Below are 22,660 nucleotides of genomic sequence, written 5' to 3'. Positions count from 1 at the left end.
TTAAGTGCACCCGCAACCCCCCCGCAAGTCCTAAACTCACACCAAGGGCCAAATACCTCCTTCACCCACCCCCGCTACCCACAATAAAAAAAATTATAGGGGGCGGCTATTTGGGGCAATAAGAGGAGTCATAGGGAACAGTTGCATGATGCAATAGAAGTTATATGCAGCATATATTAGGCAATAGAATGGGTTATATGTAGCAATAGGATAAATTATAGGAAGTTAATATTCAGTAAGGAGCAATAGGAGAAGCTATAGGGGCCAATAACCCATTGAGTCTGTCCCTCCCCCCCAATAAAGGGTGACAAATGGAGACACACACAGAAGGAACCAATAGCAATTGAGTCTGTGTCCTCTACCCCAGTAAGAGGGAATGACTAATGTAAAAATTATGACCAATCAAATGTGACACAAGGGACATAAAAACTCATGAAGCCTGGTTTGTTCAATGAACCAGTGACACAGACATATTAACCAATAGGAGTCTACCACACCCACCACAGGGTGACAGTGGCACAGAGAGAATGGCGTTATGGAACCTGCCCATAACACTTCATGGGGCACTTGCAAACATCTTTAACTAAACCAACTGCCTCCTTTGTTGGAGCGTGTTTCAATGTCTCTGTGTAATAGGAGAGTACCTCATCCACAATAAGAGAACTGTACCATCTGGGAACCAGAACGGAGACACCCTCCAACGACATTGCTAATGGGTGCTATCTCTGCCAGCAAAGAGGTCACACATCACTACCAACATGAAGGTATTTACCTCTTGCCTCACACAATTGTCTCCTTCCATCCATCTCTCCCCACTTCTACATTTCCTCTCTATCTTCTATCGGTCTCTTACTCCAACAGCAGGACCTCTCACTCTCTCGTCCACTAGAAGAAAAGTGTTCACATAAAGGCTGTATGTTTACACCAAGATGTGCATTAAATGTTATTATGATTTGCAACGGTTTTTTTTTAATTGTAATGTTTGAGGTATTAATCTTTGAATGTTTCAAATTTTTTTTGTGGAAATTGATTTGAACAAACTGCTCGTCTTTATTTACTAAATGCTGGTATCAGCACCATACATTGTAATTCCATTTGCTTCATGTCAATGTTTCAAGTTGCTTAACATTGGTTTTGTACTGATTGAACAACAGAAAAAAAGGGGAATAGTTTTGCGAAAATATAGGATGAGTGACACAGACACAGGGAGCAGTTATATGGGGCAATAGGAGAAGTTATAGGGAGTGGTTATATGGAGCAATAGAAAGAATTATGAAGAGCAATTCAATGGAGCAGTAAGAGGACTTAAAGGGAGCTATTGTATATGGAACAATAGGAGCAGTGTGGCAGGACGGCCTGTAGGCGAGGTCAGACAAAAGTCCATACGTGCATTTTCAGGGTAAACCAAATATTCAGTGGTTTTATTTCTCCACAACACAAATAAACATTTGGGCACACTGTCCCTTTAAGGCAAAACTAAACTCATAAAAAGAACACATACTCCCCATAGAGAGATCTTACTAAACATTCCAGGGCCTATCTATCAAGCTGGCTGGCTTTGTCCAGTTTACAACCCCTAAACATATACCACCATAGTTATGGAACAATATTAAAGTCCTTACTGTATCTTTGTTTGGGAATCTCTGTCCCTAGAGATAGTTTAAGCAATTCTTCTGGATAGGAGCTTGCACAGGACAGCCCTGTAGTCTGAGTCAGCCACCTACTACAAGCAGTAGCCTCCTTATCAAACTGGTTGTCAGCTGTCTCAGCTTACTTCCTTATTGCCCAAGTATTCTTGTTGGGTTAACCTTCTGAGTGCTGGATGAAAGACTCAGATGTATGTTTCCTAGGCATAGTTATCCGTACCTGACTTCACCCTGTCACAAGCAGTTATATGGAGAGATTATATGAAGACGAGGGGAGTTATATGGAGTTGTTATATAGAAAAATAGGAGGAGTTATATGGAGAGGTTAAATGGAGGGATAGAAGGAGGTTTAGGGAGCAATAGGAGGAATTATAGGGAGAGATTATATGAAGTCATGGAGGGAGTTATAAGGAGTTGTTATATGGAGGTATAGAAGGAGTAATAGGACGAGTTATAGGGAGCAGTTATATGGAGCAATAGAAGGATTTAAATGGAGCAATAGGAGGGTTTCTATGGAGCAATTATATGGAACAATTTGAGGAGTTGGAAGAGTGGTTTTATAAAGCAATAGGAGGAGTTATATGGAGCGGTTATATGGAGGAGTAATAGCAAGATTTATATAGAGGATATATAGGAATCGGTTATGTAAGAATGTGTTTCCAGCCATTTTAGAAGTTTAGGGTCTGCCACTTGACGCACTGCCACATATATACAGTATATATCTGTATATACACACACATTAAACCAGGCACTCCAATTATGTATCAAGCCACTATATGGTTAGTGCACGTGCCAAATGGCACATCAAAAGATAAATAAATACTCCAGCAGACTCTGACAAAATAGACACAGCACTGCAAGGTTAAATATCAAAATGTGATCTTTTTATTTTATTTATAAAAATGTTTTACCAGGAAGTAATACATTGAGAGTTACCTCTCGTTTTCAAGTATGTCATGGGCACAGAGTTATAAAAATAAATGGTTACATTAAAAGAACAGGGTTATACAGTGAATTCACAGATATTTCATGGATAGTAGAGTTGGAAAATTGGGTACAAGGGATAAAGGACTTGTGAGTTTCAGATTGAAAAAGGTGAAGAAAATAAGGTGCATACTTCTATACTAGTGATAATAGTGACAATCAATATGCATACATATAAAAATAGTGCAATTAAAGTGAAAATGAATCAGGTGCTGCCAAACACTTGCAGTTTCCCAACTGCATTTAACCAGAGATAGAAAAATGGTGTTAAAAAGCGCAAACTGATATGGGTGAAATAACAGTGAATAAAGAGTAATGGATGATACCAGCACTGTTAGTGCATGTCGCAGATTTCTCAGTTGAACCGGGACATCAAACCTCCATAGATGAATACACGTAAAAAGAAACACAGATGCAAAACAGTTGTGCAATAACATTTTACTCAAGGCAACGAACAACACAGAGGGGATAAAATAAAACTCACCATCTCCCCAAAGGTAACGTGCAGGGAGTGACTTGGGGCGCACTCCAACCCTACTGCGGTCTTGTCAGGTGCTCATCCTTCCCGTCCTGCACGCTGGTCCGCATATGGTTTTCTCCATCTGCCTCTCTCACCAGCAGACACTCCGGGACCTCTGACGTCAGCACACTGAACTACCACTCGGTGGGTACGGTGGCCTCCAATGTCCAAAAAGTCCAACGCGTTTCACCAGTCTGTTGGCTTTTTCTGGGGTTATGTTGGGATTCCAGAGGCGCTGAGTTTATATATCCTACCACTTCATTAATGTGATATATCCCAGCTAATTTCAATAATACAAAGGACGGCTCCTATGTTACTGGCTAAATGTCCATCGCCAGCCGCCCTAATATTTACATACATAATTTATACAAATTACCATAAAATCCTCAACGGTCCCTGACAATCACGTTAATACACTATACATAAATCAACAATTTTTTAAAAAGCCATAACATGGCTAACAGGGTACAGTATTACATGCGAGCTAACCGTCAGAAGTTCTCTGTAACTCCCTCTTCAGTGCTGCTCCCTGTCTCCCATGATCAGCGGGGCTAGAGAAGACACACACAAACAAACAAAAGGATGGGGGCGCAGAAAAGAGGGAAAGAATCACTAAGTGTTCAAAAAAGCATATAACAATTTATAGCAGCATAAAAAAGTACAATAAAAAGAGGATCTTATTGATCCAAGTACACCAGGCAGGTATACACCACAACAGGAGCTCCGTAGTCCAAACCCCCCCCCCCCTCCTCCGGATCGCAGATGGTATGTGCCGAGGGGAAGTTCCAGACTGGCATCCACTTGTAGTCTTCCCTGCACTCATGTAAGCAACGCTAGGTCTACAGCATCATCACGTTCGTACCCAAATAATTGTCTTTTGTATTATATGGTTGTTAATCGTTGCATGCTGCTATGATCTATTTACTAATTGGAAGGCTGACAACGTCATTTTCCAGACGAGTTACAATGTTACCCATTGGTCAGCTTGCTGTATTTAGTTTGCTCCAATGAGCATTGTGGCTAAGCCCTGACGAAGTGTCCCATGTGACACAAAACGCGTAGGCAAGCCAATTGCATGCTGGGTACGAACGTGATGATGCTGTAGACCTAGCGTTGCTTACACGAGTGCAGGGAAGACTACAAGTGGATGCCGGTCTGGAACTTCCCCTCGGCACATACCATCTGCGATCCGGAGGGGGGGGGGTTGGACTACGGAGCTCCTGTTGTGGTTTATACCTGCCTGGTGAACTTGGATCAACTAGCTCCTCATTTTATTGTAAGTATTTGAACTTTTTTATGCTGCTATAAAATGTTATATACTTTTTTGAACACTTGGTGATTCTTTCCCTCTTTTCTGCGCCCCCATCCTTTTGTTTGATAACATGGCTAACACACATTTATTTATAAACAACATAGTAGTAACAATAAAAACCCAAATCCTATGGTTTTATTCTAAACCACTACAGATACATATGTATACATAGTCAATTGTGTATAACTAAAATAAGAATAGAGAAAAAGTTAATTTACAGTTCAAAGCATTGTGAAAAGGATTTTATTCCTAAAAGCGATCCAATGATCTTAATTTGGCTCCCAGAGAGTTTGCAATCAAATAAAAATTAGATTGGAGTAACAAATAAATGCTTATACAAAATCTCATACATCGCTCTTAAAAATTCAAACATGGAACATCCATATATAGAAAATGTATATATACATACATGTATGAATAAAATTTATGAATACAATTTGAAAAGGAATGAAAAAATAAAGGGACTTAGAAACTTTAATAAGGGACATGAATAAAAGTTGAACTATTTTGAATACTAAAATGTAATCTAAGATATAAAAATATGTGTATAAAACAAAACACATGTTCATACATACACACACACATATATAATATATATATATATATATATATATATATATATATATATATATATATATATATATATATAAATAAAAGCACATACACATATATCCTAAAAACCATAAATACTAAAATTCAAAAATAGATTTTTCTATCTCAGATTGAAATAGAGCAGCTTTAACATCACCAAACATCAGCAAATAGCTCACACCCTTTGGTTGCCCTTCGGCTGCGCCAAAGGCTGTCTACCTTTGGGGCAATGCAGATGTACACTGTACATCTTTAATGTCCAAAGTACAGAAACCAATGTTTTGGTCCTCTCTGTGACCTTCCTCAGGGTGGTGTGTTAGGGTAAACTGAGGAAGGTAACAGTGTGTGTGTGTGTGGTGTGCGTGGTGTGCATCCGTCCCAATATATATTTTTCTTTCAATCCATGAGAGTGGATTCTATGATCATAGTATAAGACAACTGACTTCCTAATCAGACTTACATGGAGATATAATAAACAAGTGCAACACACACAGAAGCAAGGAGTGTCAGACACTTCTCACCTGTACAACTGAGTCATGAGTTCAATGTCCCTTTAATTTACAAATGACCGAGCCATCTTGCTGATTTTTATTAGTATCCTACAAGACTGCCCAAGCACCTTTTGCATTATTAATTAACCTTCCAATAGGATTCTAATTACACTGTTAATTATCAATACATATTTCAGCACTTGCTGTTTTAAGTTTCTGGGTCAGTGCCAATACATGGCTGAGACAATACACAGGTTCAATTCATTAATATGAATATAATTAGCATTTTATTGCCTATGTAATTTACAATTACTGTAATTAAACGGCAATTAGATTTATCACTTCTGGACGCTCAAGTAAATGTTTTCACTCAACAATAATTTCTCTAATGCACAGCCTGGCAACTTCACCACTAAACAGACATTCAATTATTTAAGCTGTTTGAGTGCCTCGGTTTCTAGAAACAAATAAAGGACTGAACAGTGGTTACTTTGTAAGAGACAGGAAGTAGATGTCACATGACTCCAAAGGGGCTAATATAGAATATGCAAAGCCATCAAATTGGGCCTTTAGGTATAAAAAAAAACTAAAACTAAACAAGTGATTGTACTTCCCAATGACATAACAAAAATTCAAGGGTGCATAATCATCAGCAAGTTTACTACCAAAGTGACAAACAAATAATTCTGTGAAAATGTAATCTACTTCTTCACGTGTTTATTGAAGCATGAATTGTGAAATACAGCTGTTGCAGCTTCTCTTTCATGTATTGGATTCTTTATTTATCTCCACCAAAGTCTTGTGGAATACCCTTTATTTACCAGTTCTGCAAATATACAGATGAAGCTAAACTTACATTCCCCGTGATTACGAGAAGCTACGGCTAAATCCCCGGCAATGATTTACGTTTTGCGGGTTGGATGCGCCGACCACAAAAAAATTGAGTTTTAGCGTTGGTTGTAGTACTCTGCAGTAATGATAGTCGTAGTTAGTGTGTCTTTCATCTAAATGAAATGTAAGCCATCTATTATTCCCGCTCAATTCATATGATATGATATCCCACTTATTCCCCTAAAAATAATTTTTTTAAGCATTTTTTTTTATTAGAGTACAATGAATGACAGTTTAGAGCAGTGTTTCCCAATTAAATTTAGTCGCGAAACCCTTTTATATTTTGAACAAAAGAATTGAACCCCTTAAATATTTTTACCGTGCACATGAAAAAGAAACAACAAAGAAATGAGCCACATGCGAAAAAATATTTTGGTTCAAAATCATTTTTAAAAGACCCCCACCACCCCAATACATTTTTAAAAGACCCCCACTGCACCAATACATTTTTAAAAGACACCGACTGCCCCAGTACATTTTTAAAAGTCCCCAACTGCCCCAGTACATTTTTAAAAGTCCCCCACGACCCAAGTACATTTTTAAAATACATATCTCCCCAGCACCCCTCATCATAATCATATTTCTCCCCTGCACCCCTCATCATCTTCATATACCCCCCCCCTGCATCTCACACCCCCCATCCTCCCCCAACATGGATCTCCCCACCCACCCTGCGCCCCCATGGATCTCCCCACCCACCCTCCGCCACCATGGCTCTCCCCCACCCTATATAGCTACCTTTTATCCTGCCCTGCGGTTTCTGGCGGTGGGGGGGGCGAAGGAGGCGGAGGCGGCGGGGCAAGAGGAGGAGGCAGCGGCTAGGCAGGAGGAGGAGGGGCAGGAAAGAGCGGCAGCGGGGCAAGAGGAGGAGGTGGTGAGGCAGGAGAAGGCAGCAGTGCAGGAGGCAGCGGGGCAAGAGGAGGAGGCAGTGGGGGGTGACTAGGCGGCGGGGCAGGAGGAGGAGGCAGCAGTGGGGGGTGAGGAGGCAGCGCAGGAGGAGGAGGCAGCAGTGGGGGGTGAGGCGGGGGGGCAGGAGGAGGTGGCAGTGGGGGGAGGAGGCAGCAGTGGGGGGTGGGGCAGGAGGTGGTCAGGGCAGTCATGGCTGCGCGCACGCACACGCTCTAGCAGGTACCGGAAGTGCCGCACTGCTAGAGCGCGATCTTGCAGTCCAGATCAGAGATTGGGCTGGGGGGGTGGAAGAGAGCCATGGTGGAACCCCTGGGATTGCTCCGTGGACCCCAGGGTTCCACGGAAACCCATTTGGGAATCGCTGGTTTAGAGATAAATAACAAAGACTTTGTGAAATAATACAATCATCTTCAATCTTCTTCCAAATAAACAATCTTCTTCAGGCTGGCTCTTGTTCAGTTTCATCTGTAAAAATAATTATAAGAATGTTATTAATTAATATTTCTTAATAATCGAGAAGAAACAGATGCATGAATTACATTTTGTGTGGAAGGTGTACTACTGATAAACCTGTATAAAGGAACATATCATTGAATTTCTTGAATATTGAAATGCGCGTGTCATTGAATTTCTGTGCATGCATGTACTGTAGAACTTGTATGGAACGCATACAGTTGTGTGAAAAAGAAAGTGCACTCTCTTTGAATTTTATGGTTTAACAAATCAGGACATAATAACAATCATCTGTTCCTTAGCAGTGTTACGCCGGTGCTGCCCGCAGACCAGACCTGTCCCTTATACTGAGGTGGGTACGTATATGTGCACGCACCCGCAGCAAAAGGAGCGTGTCCGGTGTGTGGTGTTTTAGGCATTGCCAGGCCAGGTGGTAATAGTTGTAGCAATACTTGCCGGTTCCGGTAAAGAAGAGCCGTAGTCGTTGCCGTTAGCCAAGGTCAGGCAGTGGTCAGTTCCGGAAGGTCGATGTCCAAGCAGAGGTCGAGGGGCGTAGGAAGCAGCGAGGTCAGTTGAGAGCCGGGGTCCAGAGCCAGAGAGTGCAATCCGCCAAGCCGGGTCGTGACCTGAATAAACAGAGGGAGAAAGTGCCAGAGTAGACATCCGTAGTGGAGACTATGTCGAGCAATGAGAGAGTGGCAAGCCAGGCAATATATTGTGCGGCTGACCAATCGGGAGCAGGCCTGGAGGAGTGCGTGGAGCTGACCTGGATAGGACCCCTTGATTGGCAGGTGGGTGAGCAAGTTTAGTCTGGGGAAATAGCCTGTACGTAAGTTGGGGGTGTGGTTTCACTGCTAGTGCAGTGAATAAATTATCTTCACCCGGCGCACGCTGTCCATGCGCGCGCCCGGGACTAATGGCAGCCACGTGAGAAAGGAGAAACAGCGGAGCAGAGGCGGGCCGCCGGAGACGGCGGGGACACTCCGGTGCAACGGAAGATGGCTGGTGCCGGCGAGGAGGACGTCTTACGGCAGCAGCAGGAGGTAAGGGAGATATGCGCTGCGGTTGCCGAGACCCCCTAGTCCTCACAAGCAGGTCTTAAAATTAGGTAAATACAACCTCAGATGAACAACAACACATGACATATTACACCGTGTCATGATTTAACAAAAATAAAGCCAAAATGGTGAAGCCATGTGTGAAAAACTAAGTATACCTTATGATTCAATCGCTTGTAGAACCACCTTTAGCAGCAATAACTTGAAGTAATTGTTTTCTGTCTGACTTTATCAGTCACTCACATTGTTGTGGAGGAATTTTGGCCCACTCTTCTTTACAACGTTGCTTCAATTCATTGAGGTTTGTGGGCATTTTTTTATGCACAGCTCTCTTAAGGTCCTGCCACAGCATTTCAATCGGGTTGAGCTCTGGACTTGGACTGGGCCATTGCAACACCTTGATTCTTTTCTTTTTCAGCCATTCTGTTGTAGATTTGCTGGTGTGCTTGGGATCATTGTCCTGTTGCATGACCCAATTTCGGCCAAGCTTTAGCTGTCTGACAGATGGCCTCACATTTGACTCTAGAATACTTTGGTATACAAAGGAGTTCATGGTCGACTCAATGACTGCAAGGTTCCCAGGTCCTGTGGCTGCAAAACAAGCCCAAATCATCACCCCTCCACCACCGTGCTTGACAGTTGGTATGAGGTGTTTGTGCTGATATGCTGTGTTTGATTTTCGCCAAACGTGGCGCTGTGCATTATGGCCAAACATCTCCACTTTGGTCTCTTCTGTCCAAAGAACATTGTTCCAGAAGTCTTGTGGTTTGTTCAGATGCAACTTTGCAAACTTAAGCCGTGCTGCCCTGTTCTTTATAGAGAGAGGAGGCTTTCCCCTGGTAACCCTTCCAAACAAACCATACTTGTTCAGTCTTTTTCTAATTGTACTGTCATGAACTTTAATATTTAACATGCTAAGTGAGGCCTGTAGAGTCAGAGCTGTAACTCTTGTTTTTTGCAATTTCTCTGAGCATTGCACGGTCTGACCTTGGGGTGAATTTGCTGGGACGTCCACTACTTGAAGATTGGCAACTGTCTTGAATGTTTTCCACTTTTGAATAATCTTTCTCACTGTAGAATGATGGACTTTAAATTGTTTGGAAATGGCGATATAACCCTTCCCAGATTGATGGGCAGCAACAATTGCTTCTCTAAGATCATTGCTGATGTCTTTCCTCCTTGGCATTGTGTTAACACACCTGAATGCTCCAGACCAGCAAACTGCTAAAACTTTGGCTTTTATAGAGGTTGTCACACTTGCTGATGATCAATTAATCAAGGGCATTTGATTAGCAGCACCTGTCTGCTACTTAGCATCTTAATTCCTATGGAAGCAGTAAGGGTGTACTTACTTTGACACACGTAGCTTCTCCATTTCGGCTTTATTTTTGTTAAATAAATCATGACAGTGTAATATGTCATGTGTTGTTGTTCATCCGAGGTTGTATTTACCTAATTTTTAGACCTACTAAGGAACAGATGATTGTTATTATGTCCTGATATGTAAAACCATAGAATTCAAAGACGATGTACTTTCTTTTTCACACAACTGTATGCGTACCTTTCATTTCTGCGCATGCGTGTTCTATGGAACTTGGTTGAAACGCATAGCATTTCATTGAATTTCTGCGCATATGAACTGAATGGATGCATTTGTAGTACTGGTATTGACAATTGAATGGAATTCATACATTACCATCATTATCCATTATCGCTGTTGATCATCAGCCTGCTGAAATCTGTAAAAAAGGAAAAACAAGGATTATACAATGATTAAAATAAAGCAAATACTGTTTGAAATCAAATGCTCCTTTTCAACCGACATCTTCTTCTTGCTGTCTTTTTTACAGGTTCAAATGTTAAATAATTGTGAGATTGTTATTTACAGAAGAAATAGATGCATGAATTGCATTACCTTACAGTATCGCTGGACATGGTGTTGAAACTTTTTTTTTAAACTGTATTTAATCAATAATAGTTTCCATCACCCAGATGACTCCAGCCCACAGTCCTCTGATGTCGTAAAATTGCATTCATTTTGTCTTTCATTGCCATGAATTGTGCAGCAGTGTATTAAAACTGCTTCTTCAGTTCATTTACAATCACTCTCTTGAAATTATTGGGAATCACCTTCTTACCCCTGGACCCCTCAAAGTTGACTTGTTTGGACAACTGGGAATATTACTGAAAAGTCTTATGGTGTTGGAAAATTAGCTGGGCATATCGATTAGGCTGTCCTCTGCTGTTTGAAAGATATCTTTCCAAAGTTTCTGCTGGTATTACAAAAAGCTGGATGTTACCTAATGCATTTCTACGAATCATCTCGGGTATTCCGTGGTGCCACAGGTGTGCTTTTGAATGTAGGCACAGCTAACGTCTCCAGGATTTCCCTTGCTAAATAAATTGGAATATTTTATTTTGTAATTCTTTTGTCCTTGGCTGCAATCGGCCTCAGAAGCATTTGAAATTAGTATAGAAGTCTGGGTAATATATTCATTTTTAAATCGAGGTAGCTTTGCCCAGCTAGGATATCTGAAAACTGTTCCAAGTTTGCAAAATGTTTTTGATTTGCGACGGGGTTGGTCTTATGTTGTTTCCATGGGGAAAAAGAATATTTAAGTCTTAGCCATGTATTAGTAATTTAGATTTCAAGTGAGGTGTGTTTGGACCAAACACGCAAATCTCATCTTCTTGCACCAGTGACCTCTCTGGGAGAAAACCTATAGTATGGCATTTGGGTAATGTACTGTATAGGGATTTCTATTTTATGTTTTATCCTGTTATTTTGAGAAACTGTTCTGCATTTATTGTAATTGTATGCTCTTGTAATCCTTTTTCTGTAATCTAAGCACTGTATTTTTAAATATATTAAAACGTTTAATAAGTGAGGCTTTGGGCTCTGAATGAACTCTTGCATGCTCTGGAGAGAGTATTTACATTTTCGGAGACATTTTGCTGCAACCGATTTGTGTGTGTTAAGTGCATAGTTTTTCTATAATAAATAGGAACCTGGGAATATACATTTTACATCTTTTATTTGGATAAATATCTCGGGTGGTGGCAGCGTATAGATAGGATTTCAATTCAGTAAGGGTTCAATATTAACTCATTGGATGTACCTTGCGCAGGCGAAATTTGAGTTGGCTAGAGTAGCTCTGTGTAGTAAACCTAGTTGCATATTTAAGTCACGTACCCACTAGTGTGCTGTTTGTGACAGAACAGATTTAGGGGAGATATTACTCATTTGATGGACTTTTGTGGATGTGAAAAGTGGAGCCCCTTGCGAGCTGTGTATTAACTCTTGTCCTGTAGGCAGGTAACATGCTCACAGGTATGCTGTACATGACAAATGGTCTTTTCGAGATCATTACCTAGCAACACATTAACAGGAATTTCATCAATTACTCCCACCTCCCGCACACCCTGCCCACTCAAATCAAGTACATCTTCGCCACTGGCAAAACGTGGCAGCCCCCTACCACCACCCCCATATGCAGAGTCCTTCCAGGAATGATTTCCTCAGGTCGTACCAGTCCTGGCCACACCAGGGTAGCATAGCACCTAAGTCCCTCTGTCCTAAGATGAGTTTCTGACCCACCATGACTGGCTGTAAGTGGGCACCTGTTTTCATGTGGACCAAATATCACACAGGCGCCTAGGTGCTCTCCCGAGGGGCGATCCCCTCCAGAGGCAGTTGCAGGCTCCTTCCTTTCTGGGCAGTTGATGTGCCCTAGCTGTTTGCAGGCAAAACACCGACAGGTATCTCCCTCTGTCCCAGTGTGCCAACCGCCCCCCCAAGGAAGCCTCAGTAGGTGTAACAAGAGGAGGTCATGGTGTTTCCTCGGATTTACCCTTTTTCCATCTTGGGAATGCTCCATACAGGGTTTGGAAGGTCTGGAATCTCTGCTGCTTGGTTCTGGCGATTCCCTCTGGAACGTGGCAAGTTCCAGCTGCTGCTGCATGTCCACAGCATGTCTTTCCTTTGCATCCTCACGTTCTGCAGCATATCTCGCTTCTGTGATCGTGAAGGCTCTGATGACAGCTTCCAAGAGTGGAGGGACAACAGTGGGCACGTTTAGAGAACCACCCTACGCGTTTCACTCGGATTTGTGATCTTCCTCAGGAATACGGAGCTGGAAGTCTCTCAAAAAGATGTCCACAGTCTTAGTATGGATATTGAAGTCTCTCAGAAGAAGCATGACTGAGGGTTCTCTCCCTCCAACCATTCTCGTCTCAAGAGTGGAGGATGGGCTTCAGCCTTGGCTAGCCCGAGCTAACCACAAACGGGGGAGGTATGTGACAGGGCCTTTCCACGGTTTAAAAAGGAAGCACAACAAAAGCCTGTCTGTAGCTGATGAGTCCAGCAGGGAGCTGGTTTATATCAGCTAGAGTCAATTAGCCAGTCTCCACCTGGCTTATCAAGCAGGTTTAAAAGTGTCCTGCACAAACTGCATGGGGTTCTCTATTACTGAGGAAATTATCTAGTACAGAAGGACTGTGCTGACATAGAGACACCGGGGAACAAGACTCACTTTTCCAGGATGTAGCAGACCCTGGAACCCGCCAGAGGGTGCACCTCAAGGACACCAACCCAGACCTGGACTGATGTAAAGACCCCCTGCTTACATGTACCTCTTTGGACTTTCGGTTCAGAGGTTGGTAAGAGGTCTATCCTCACAGCCCTACAGATAGGGAATGGGAAGTATGAGTTAGCCCTTACAAAGGGATAGGCTTTTTGTTTGTTTTGCATGCTGATATAAAGCTGTACTGTTTAAAACCGTGGGCTAAATAAAAAATGTCACGGTAGACCAGGTCTTTTAACACATTTATATTTCTGGGATCATTCAATTGGCAAAACAAGGCAGTGAAATAAAATGGGGTTTATTTGGATAAAACCTTGGAAATACAACAAAACACAAAACACAGAAATATACACACTTACCGGGGTCTGGGGAATGAGATCTAGCTTTTCCTAGATGCAAGGCACCTGCTTGCAAGGACTTACCCTGATTGGAACCTTGTTCCAGACATCTGGACTGGGATTTACCTCTGCACTTGTCTCATACTAGGTCCATGTTAAAATGGACAAGAAGCAAAAGGTGACACACTGAGTGCTCATTTGCATGTCATTACCCAGAATCCCTGGCTGCCGTGGAAGCACTGTATGCTAATACTGTATATAATGGGAAAAAACAGTGCTGCAGACCTGTCTGAGATTTTTATTCGCTGTACACAAATATTCTGTATTGAATTCTCTTACCCATTTTCCCATTTTCAATAGATATGATATAATTCTTTGCTTCATACTGCTCTCACTACTATTAGAAGCAGCAGTCAGTCTAAAAATAGTTACCAAAGATTGACATACAGTACAAGTAAATATTCCCAGATAGTTTCACCCAAAGAATCCAGAACAATGATCTTGTATTACACATTTATATCAAAACAGTGTTCGGAAAACCATAACAACTTTGGTGGTTCTTGGGACTATATAACAACTAAACCAGGGATGGGCAACTCCAGTCCTCCAGGGCCACCAACAGGTCAGGTTTTCAGGATATTCCTGCTTCAGCACAGGTGGCTCTATCAGTCCCTGCTTCAGCATAGGTGACTCAATCAGTGGCTCAGTCTTCGACCAAGCCACTGATTGAGCCAACAGCGCTGAAGCAGGGATATCCTGAAAACGAAACAATCAAATTCCCGTTAAAAGAGTCAGAAAAGAATTCGAAAGATGGAGAAACTCTAAAATTAACTAATTTATTAGTCTACAAAATTAAAGAAAAACCTATCGCTGCAAGATAAGACACAGCCACCGCACTAAACACATGATGGACTATCATCCTAACTGACTAATAGTATATAGATATAATATATATGTGAATTAGACTGAGCATATTGGGAGTTAATAAGCTTATCATTACTCAGAAAAGGTAGCCTGGTACCTTCGGAATGTTCACACTATACTATACACCAGACAAACATGGCCAAGTTAGCAATAGATATACCACATACACCGTACTGGTCTAGAATAGAACAAATCTAAAAAAAAATGTGTTGTGTATACAATTGACAAGGGAAAAAAAGAGAGGTATTGAGTAGAGACGCCTAAAACGGTTCAAGATACAGTTGAACATTTTATAGTTATCCTTTTCCAATTTCGCTTCCTTCTCCAAGCCTGAGAGCTAATAATGTTGCAAAATGAGCCTTAGATTTTGCCATTTCGCAAGCTTTCAGCACAGAATTGCCAGACAGTAAACGAAACATAGTGTGTGCCCTGTTTATTGTCTCAGCATCAAGCATTAGCAATTTCACATAATTTATCAAATTAAGTGAAATTGCAATGTACATTGAATTAATGCTGGGTGAATCTCTTGCAAATTCTGGCAAGGTCATGATTTTTTCCAAAGCTAAAAAAAGGGGCACATTTTGCCAGGGTCGCGACCTTGGGGTGAATGTTTTGCACACTTCTAGTATTGAGAGTAAATATGGATATCACCCAAGTACTATTAAACTCATGACATTTCCCATCTGTACTATCTACTATCCCACAGGCTCAGCATTAGCAGTAATACATGTTTTGTTGTAAAGGGCTCATATCTATGCGACTCAGGTGAAGGTTGTAGATACTTGTGTTCTACATTTTGTTTTGTTTTTAACAGTACATTTAATCAACAAATTGATATTCATACCATTTACAATAATTGTACAGTAGACAGTAGTGCACTGAGTGTAATCTGATTCATTATTTGCGCCTGCAAATTACTGTTTGTAGGCATGACTACTAGGCAATTTAAAAAAAATAGTTTTAGAACATGACTGCAATATTAATCATGTAAAACTGGACGAGGGTAAAGGAATTTTTTTTTATCAGCTCATGATGGTAAATGTATGCATTTACAGCCTATGCAAATTGACAGAATCCACCTCCTGTAGACATGAGAGGAAGTGATTATGAATAATGCTTGTTACAAGTGGAAAGCCAGTGGGTATTTACCCAAGATACAGTTTTTCGCAGAAGTACTTAATGAGGAATTACAGTATGTTTCAATTGCTTTATTTATATGTACAATGATGTTTATAGTATTTGTGTTTTGTTTATATTTACGGGTTATACAGTAGGTGTCAATAGAATTGTATTTAAAGAGCCGCTTCGAGTCGCCTTGAAATCCATGAACCAAAGGAACCGGCCGACCCGACCCGAATCCAAATCTGCCCCCAAAATGTGCCTATGTGTAACAGGGACTTATCACTGTTTAAGAGAAACTGCCTCTAAATCCAGCAGTGTGCTGGTTAATTGCACACAGGCAATCAACCAGACTCCACCTGACTGATTAGAACTTTTAGAAAAGCCTGATGTGAGAAACAGGAGAGATTCCTTAGCTCACATTTGAGCTGACATTAGGAGAAGGAGGATTGCAGAGATTTCCTTAGCCCACAACTGGGCTGACCTGAGGAAAATATGATGTCTTGATGCACACAGAAGGACTGTATGCTGACAGCAAGACAAGGGGACAAGACCTCTATACCTGGACACAGAGAGTGCCATAGCACACAAGGATGCTTTCCCAGGAGAATAGAGAGGCCTTCCCCTACAGCAAGAACAACAGAAACAGATTTGAGACTTTCTTGTTGGACTGTAGTGTATATATACCCAGGACCAAAACCTCCTGCTCCCTCCTCTCTCCACTCCCCCTGTCCCTCTCCGCCTCCCCCCTCAATGCAGCTTCAGTCCTCCCCCCCCTGCGCAGCGCCGGCACCCCCCCTACACAGCTCCGGGCGTGCCCCCACTATACACCTCCGGGCGTGTCCCCCCCCGCGCCACTCCGGTCGCCGTTCCCCCCCCCCCCCCCCCGAGCAGCTCCATTCCCCCCCCCCTGCGCAGCAGACAGTGAGACACACACACACAGTGAGACACACACAGTGAGACACACACACACACAGTGAGACACGCACACACACACACACAGTGAGACACGCACACACACACACACACACACAGTGAGACACACGCACACACAGACACAGTGAGACACACGCACACACAGACACAGTGAGACATGCACACACAGTGAGTCACACACACACACACAGTGAGACACACACACACACACACAGTGACAGACACACACACACACACAGGAGCAGACACAAGACAGCACTCAAAGGTAAGTGAGAAAAACCTGTATTCAGAAATCAATACAGCACAAACATGACCAACGTTTCAGTCCTCGTAGGACTTTCCTCAGGGTGGTGCTTGAGACTACTGGCCAGTGGATACCTTATATACCCCCACACCCACACCCTAATGACACAATCTAGGTAGATGATTGGTCATGCAATAAGTCCCATGACCTGTCCAAATGTCGCTGACGTCGCGCTGTAGCCGTCATCAGAACAGCTGTACTAGTCCAACTCAATTTCTGCTGCGCACGTACTCCCCCCAGTCAGCCGATGCGGAGGAAGGAAGCGTTCTCCGTTTCCATGGAACCGCACTGCTGGAGACCGCAATGCCATGGTCCAATAGAAAAGACTCATTGGCTAGGCTGAATGCGCATGCGCGGCCTCATCACCACAGAAATAGACAGCGCGGTATCCCCCACAGTCAGGAGACACACTACGGATCCCTCACGTCATGGCCATCATGATATTGGGAGTAGAGTCTATATGTACATCAGGACAGGATTCACTTTAATGCATAATTTCTCAGAGATGCGGGCTAATTTTTTCCCTTGTTCCTACCTTTCCCTCGTGTTCATCTGATATGCTTGCATGTTTTTTGATATAGGCATGCGCCTACAGTATATTCCAAGCACTTTAGCGCAAACTGCCATTCGAGGATCCAACCAACCAATGGGCCCTATAGTCATATTGCATATCTAGTAGCCTCCTGATGAAATATTGAATTCAATAATTAGCCCGCATCTCTGAGAAATTTTGCTTTTATTTCCTACACCCCTTCGTTCACGTTTGTTTCCCACTGCTTATTCTTATAGAATACCCATGATGGCTTCTCCCGATGTCCCGTTCATGACTGTCAGGGTTCTGCTCGCCACAAACCAGGGTCGGACCACGAGGCTGAGGTGGGGTTGTAAAAGCACCGACCTGAGACCGCGCATGCTGATCCGGATTGCGCAGTTCGTAGTCATATGTCGCAGGATCAGGATTGGAGAAGACAGCGTCATCGTTGTACAAGCCAGGGTCAGAACAGGAGACGTCAGGATAAACATTGTCCATGCAGGAGTTCGGCAATAAGGAGATAGGAGAGACCCGCTTCAGCTTAGGAGCGCGGGGTTGGCCTTTGCGCGAGCGACGACCATGGCCCATGGTGCTGGTCACAGGAGATGGTAGGCAGACCAGAATAGCACACCGTCTTGCTGCACGGGTGCACCAGTGCTACAACGCAAAAGTCCTGAGCGGGCAAGGGAATCCACTGTTTCAGCGCAGGAACCAGGACACGGCCTCTCTATATTAGGGAAAGAGTAGGCCCCAGGAACCAGGAAGCTGTAGATACAGGGAAACCTCCGCTTCAGTGCAGGAATCCAGGAGACTGCAGAACGCAGGGACGAACCTCTACTTTAGTGCAGGAATCCAGGAGGCTGAAGGACGCAGGGACGAAACCTCTGCTTCAGCACAGGAGAACAGAAGCTGAAGGACGCAGGGGATACCTCCGTATCAGCATAGGAGAACAAGCGGCTTGAAGGGAGCTGAAGGATGCAGGACGTAACCTGGAATCAGCATTGGAGAACAAGCGGCTTGAAGGAAGCTGAAGGACGCAGGGCGGAACCTGGTATCAGCAAAGGAGAACAAGCGAGAGCTTGTGGCAAAACAGTTGACATCCAGTTAGGACTATGCTCGGCAAGGAGCATTATGGGCAAGCAATACTTAAAGGCCAGCGGGCCAATCCCCGGCGGGGGTGTGAAGGTCCTGCCCCTAATGAGTGAATGCAAGTATAGTTTGCAATGAAAGGCTGCACAGCTGCAGTAGATACCAGAGGGAGTGTGTATTGCTTTGAGTGAATCCAGGCTGCAGCAAACCTCAGGAAAGCTGTTCCAGAACTGCACCGGTCTGCAAGGTAAGGTAACCAGTAAACCGTGGAGCGGATTCCTTACAATGACATCCCTCAATATGCATTAAAATGGACCCTGTCCTGATGTACAGATAGACACTACTCCCAATACCATGATGGCCATGACGTGAGGGATCCGTAGCGTGTCTCCTGACTGTGGGGGATACCGCGCTGTCTATTTCTGTGATGATGAGGCCGTGCATGCGCATTCAGCCCAGCCGATGAGTCTTCTCTATTGGACCATGGCATTGCGGTCTCCAGCAGCGCGGTACCATGGAAACAGAGGACGCTTCCTTCCCCCGCATCGGCTGACTGGGGGGAGTACGTGCGCAGCAGCAATTGAGTTGGACTAGTACAGCTGTTCTGATGACGACTACAGCGCGACGTCAGCGACATTTGGACAGGTCATGGGACTTATTGCACGACCAATCATCTACCCAGATTGTGTCATTAAGGTGTGGGTGTGGGGGTATATAAGGTATCCACGGGCCAGTAGTCTCAAGCACCACCCTGAGGAAGGTACTACGAGGACCGAAACATTTGTCATGTTTGTGCTGTATTGATTTCTGAATACAGGTTTTTCTCACTTACCTTTGAGTGCTGTCTTGTGTCAGCTCCTGCTGGAGTGGATTGTTTTTCTATGAATACTGTTATAGGACATGCACCGCAACATTATTGTGTATTTGGAGTGCCAGCTGTCCCCTCTTGATATATATATATATATATATATATATATATATATATATATATATATATATATATATATATATATATATATATATATATATATATATATATATATATATATATATATATATATATTGGTTTGGGGTTGTAATCAGCCTAGCTACCCACCCAGTTAGATAGGGCATATACAGTACTGTCTAGTTATTCTCCAAAGTGGAGCAGGTTTTTCTTTTAAGTTTTGTTTTTACATTGTTAAAGGAACAGGCAATAAAGCCTTATATTAATTTCACCCTATAACGGTCTCCATTTGCATAGAGATGGTATTTTTATTTGTGATTTTGGGTGTGCACTTTAATATTAAGGAGGAGAGATGTGAAACCAGGTATTTAACCTATTAACTGCTGCAGCCGCTCACAACACATCAAAGAGAATTTCCAATCACTAGTTAAGGGGTTAATATATGCCTCCAGCAATTGACAGCTATGAACAAACATCAATTACATGATATATTAATCACTCTGGGAGAAAAAACAAGAGCATTGTGGGAATAATGCTAATTAAGTCATTTCAGTTAAGGAATGATTGCAGCTCGCTGAGGATGAGCAATGGCGTGGTTCTGCTAAACTTCATTACATTAATCTCACTATGTAAATCGCAGGAAAGCTGGGTGGCTGCAGCTCTGGAAATGTGCATCTCAAACACCTGCTGCAGAACAGCTTGCTGGCTTCTCCCTTCCTGGTTATCAAAAGCTGAGCATTCTAATAGTATCTAATGTAAGGAGCTCTCCAAGGTCCTGTAATCATTGCACTCTACAGTACATGGTATTAAACAAGCAAATAAGAAGGAAGATTTGACACTGTGGATCACTCTCTCTACCACGTTTAACAGTTGTTGTGGAAAATACGATGATTTATTCACTAAAATGCAAAAGCTGTTAAATATAGTTAATGGTTAGCGATGGAGAATGGAGATTGCACTTTAGTGAATAAAGCTTGGAAAGGGCTATATATTAAGACAATTTTGGAGCAAAATTGGTGGAAATATTGTCTTTTTCATCTTGTGTCTCTTTGCATCAATGTATCACACTCTTTCCAGTGTTTGCTCCATATGTGTCAGCTTGCTGTTTGGACAGGGTGAATAGGAGTAGCTAGAGAGAATTTACATGGTGCACAGATTATGAGATGTATTAAATTCTGTGTTTCTGTGCTTTACTTTGTCTCCCTTCAATCTGTGTAAAACAATTGCATCCGGGTTAAATTGGTAATAGAGAGGGGAGAATCTGTGGAAATTTGGCTTGCAAGGTTGTTATTTTTTATTTTCCGGAATTTTTTTTAAAACATGGTACAATTTTTTTAAACGTTTTTTTTATTGCAACCGTTATCTGTGCAACTTGCAACATTTTCGTCTACAAGTGAAAGTTCTCTGTGCTAACTTGCACATTTTCAGCAATTTCGTGTATTTTCGAGTATTCAAATTTAAAAAAATAACCAAACGAGTCTATTTCTAGGTGATGACACTGTCTGGCTTCCAACAATTTGCACCAGATGTAAAGAACTGTCTCTTAAATTTCACACCATTTGCTCCAAAAAGTGGTGCAATGCATCAAAACACAGTTTCTCTGCTCCAACCGAGCCTGAATACATAGCCCACCATATGTATATCTTTATTTATATAGCGCCATTAATGTACATAGCACTTTACAGCAGTAATACATGTGACAATCATATAAATAACAAATAATACAAACACAATGGGAAGAAGTGTTTCAGACATAAAGTAACATCTAGGAAAATGAGTCCCTGCTCTGAAGAGCTTACAATCTAATAGATAGCTAAGAAGAATGTACAGAGACAGAAGGAAGGTGTTCTGGTAAGTGCATCTGCAAGGGGCCAAGGTTTATATATGATGTGTGAATTATCAGCCATGCAGCTACTCATATGCTTTGTTAAGCAGGTGTGTTTTAAAGTTGGTCTTAAAGGTGGATAGAGAGGGTGCTAGTTGGATATTGAGGGGTAGGGTATTCTAGAGGTGTGGAGCAGTCATTGAGAAAGGTTTAAGGCAGGAGAGGGCTTTGGTTACAGAAGGGATAGAGAGAAGAGATCCTTGAGCAGAACGCAAGAGTCGGTATGGTGTATATGCCTGACAGCCTTTCAAATTTAGATATAAAAGTGGTGCTGCATCTGAATCTTTAAAACAGGCCATCATTTTGGGGCTTCTCTTATTAATTAGCAGACTGCAGTGTAAATACCTCCTGAGGATAGCAGGCTAGCAGACTTCATTATTAAAGTTAGTCGGTGTGCATCCAGATAGAGTTGTATGGCTTGCTGTTAATTAAGTAGTAGTTAAGAAGATTGGTAGACTGGTGTTGGAATACTACAGATTGTGCTGAGAGCAAGTCTGCATCTCACAGGTGGGACAGGAGAATCAGTCAGCAGAGGAGAGATAGCGAAGGGGTCTTGCTGTGAAGATCAATGCCATAATGCAAAGCTTTCTACATACAGTAGCGACAGCTACATGCAGTTCCCACATCAATGTATAAATTCAGCCTTCAATTAGTTCTAACTTGGTCTTGGCAGAGATAGCCGAGCCCAATCACATCAACAGCCAAAAACAGATGAAACAACACAGAGCGAGACTGAACAGGAACATCCATAAACACATTGATCTATTGGGGCAGTTGGTTACCAATTTTCTGAGGCAGGTACCATTTAGCAGCTTCACACACTCAGTTAAGTACTTAACTTCCAAAGATGCTTAACCCCTTAAGTGGTGGCAGTATCTGAAAACATTGCTCTGCATTTTCTGAGTTCTCCAGCACTGCCAAAGATAAACAGCATAGATATCGAACTCCTAGACTTGGGTTTTTGGGGCAGACATCTGTGAATCAAGATACTGTGCTCAGATTCTGATGCTTTCCCCTAGAAACTACTGTACATGGAGACCGGTTATATGGATCACTAGGAGTTAGGGAGGAGTTATAGAAATTGGTATACCAAGCAACAGGAGTAGTTAGGGAGGAGTTTTAGTGAATGTTTTTATATGGAGAAACAGG

General features: G+C 42.5%; 1 long non-coding RNA gene across 1 annotated transcript in view; it reads right to left on the bottom strand.

Moving 5' to 3' along the window:
* Nucleotides 1-8,259: 8,259 nt before the first annotated feature.
* Nucleotides 8,260-22,660, bottom strand: part of LOC142497171 (uncharacterized) — an 89,257-nt gene continuing 74,856 nt past the window's right edge. Inside the window, exons 2-3 of the long non-coding RNA XR_012802191.1 lie at nucleotides 10,552-10,594; nucleotides 8,260-8,423 (exon numbers count right to left, since the gene is read on the bottom strand). This is a non-coding gene — a long non-coding RNA (uncharacterized LOC142497171). The remainder of the gene's footprint in view (nucleotides 8,424-10,551; nucleotides 10,595-22,660) is intronic.

The sequence above is a fragment of the Ascaphus truei genome, chromosome 6 (assembly GCF_040206685.1).
Source record: "Ascaphus truei isolate aAscTru1 chromosome 6, aAscTru1.hap1, whole genome shotgun sequence".
Classification (NCBI taxonomy): domain Eukaryota; kingdom Metazoa; phylum Chordata; class Amphibia; order Anura; family Ascaphidae; genus Ascaphus; species Ascaphus truei.
This window is presented reverse-complemented; position numbering and strand designations above follow the sequence as displayed.